At 40.1% G+C, this 1,888-nt stretch overlaps 1 protein-coding gene across 1 annotated transcript in view; it reads left to right on the top strand.

Annotated features, from left to right (window-relative positions):
* Positions 1-52: 52 nt before the first annotated feature.
* LOC119429207 (CUE domain-containing protein 1) overlaps positions 53-1,888 on the top strand; it is a gene marked incomplete at its 3' end in the record, with an annotated part of 6,203 nt that continues 4,367 nt past the window's right edge. The window contains 1 exon segment of the mRNA XM_037696883.1: positions 53-120.

The raw sequence follows: 1,888 nt of genomic DNA on the forward strand, positions 1-1,888 counted from the left end.
GCTGGTGAACGTGGTTACTCATTAGTTAAAGCATGGCTGGTTGTCTGTGGTTACTCATTAGTTAAAGCATGGCTGGTGAACGTGGCCATTCTCACTGGACGTGTTGAAGCTGTTTTGTTGGTGAGTAACGGGAGCGTTGCTCCGTCTTTCTCTTTTCTTTAGTCACCGTCACTGACAGAAAGTGGTTTTGTTTGTATAGCTTCTGTCATCGTAAAGTCCAACTGTGTTCAGCAATGTTTGTGTAATGTTTGTTTAATGTTTGTTTAATGTGTTTAATGTGTTTGAACGCGCAGACTACCACCGGCCAAGGCCCGCTACATGTCCTGTTAGCTCACAGCTAACGTAGCTAATCAACAGCGAGCCTTATTAATCTTTAAAGTCCACGATAACTTTAACCACTGCCGCATGACGGCCACAACATTCAGTACTGTCTGTAAAACAGTCGGGTGTCAGTTTTTTGTGCAACTTTAATTTAATACTAATGTCGCTGTGTATGATTTGATTAGCTTGTTAACGTAAACTAAGATATTTAGCGTAACCACCAGGTAACTCTACTACTTTGCCATTTGTTAATATTTGTTTTAAAATTGTAGCACTGCAGAGGCTTTATTATTAAATTATGAAATGAAGGAAAAGAGGAAACTTTGATTTAGCAAAGTTAACACTGTATTTTGAAATACTTTTCAAAAAAAACTTTTAAAGACTCGTTGTATTTGAAGATAGAAAATGGGAATGATTTAATTTTTCCTCGTGATCTTTAAAACTCTGAAGTATTTTTTATGTTGGTTATAATGAGAGTGCCATTTATTAAGAGCAATAATAATGAAAGAACTGTCAGGTCTGACTGTTTCAGACCAGGACGTTGAGAAAAGACTTGATTTTCAGATTTTGCAACCTGCGAGCACTTCGCTGTGTGAGCTCAAGTTTCTTTCATTCACATCACGAGGTTATTGTGGACAGAGTCCCAGTTACAGCCAACAAAGGTATAAATTGTAAAGAAAAACAGTAACAAGATCTAAGATATGAACTAAGAAATACACTACACTAAGAATACACTAAGCACTAGTAGTACAAAAACAATACGCAGAACAACAGCAGCACGAACATGAGTCTGTGTGAGCAGATGAGTAGGAATGAACACAGCAGCATGAGATAGATCAGCAGCATGAGATAGATCAGCAGCATGAGATAGATCAGCAGCACATATAGGGTTGGGCATCGAGAATCGTATGGAACCGGGACTAACTGTCCGGTTTTCCCGGAATCGTTCAAAATATATATCTTCGATTCCTATTTTTGATGCCAAGTCCGCCACCCGGAATTAGAAGCCGCCCGCCGATCACCAACGAAGAAGAATCCACGGGAAGTGTTCCCATACATGGAGAGTGAGCAGCCGCGGTCGAAAGCGTGACTTAACTTTAATAAAATGACGAGTTAGCTCAGTGCAGCATTTGCAATAATTTTATATCGTGCAAAGGAGGGTGTAGAAGTAACAGAGCGGCCTGTCTTTGAAGCGCTCCGCCGGACTGTTTTCCCTGCCTCCTTCTCCGGCTCCATCAGGTAAATAAAACTATAAACTACGTCTCATACCAACATTAAAGCAGCTAACAAGTTATACTCAACTTAAAGCAGAAGGTCAACTCAAATACAAACACCATGCTAACGTTAGCTCATATTTTTTTCATAGACAAATGACATGAAATGGTTAATAATGTTATGGAGGCTCCTCGATGTGCTCCTCGGTTCACCAAGCAGTTCTCCAAGGGAAATGTGTTGGTGCAACTGAATAAAGAGCGCCACAGAACGGTTACAGCACATATTGTGAAATGGTTTCATCCCTGTTCAGATGTGGAGTCACCAACATTTAGGTTAGTTAGGCAACAACAAT

Source organism: Nematolebias whitei, unplaced genomic scaffold, assembly GCF_014905685.2.
Source record: "Nematolebias whitei isolate Nwh7 unplaced genomic scaffold, NemWhi1 Nwh_scaf_94, whole genome shotgun sequence".
NCBI classification, from domain to species: Eukaryota; Metazoa; Chordata; class Actinopteri; order Cyprinodontiformes; family Rivulidae; genus Nematolebias; species Nematolebias whitei.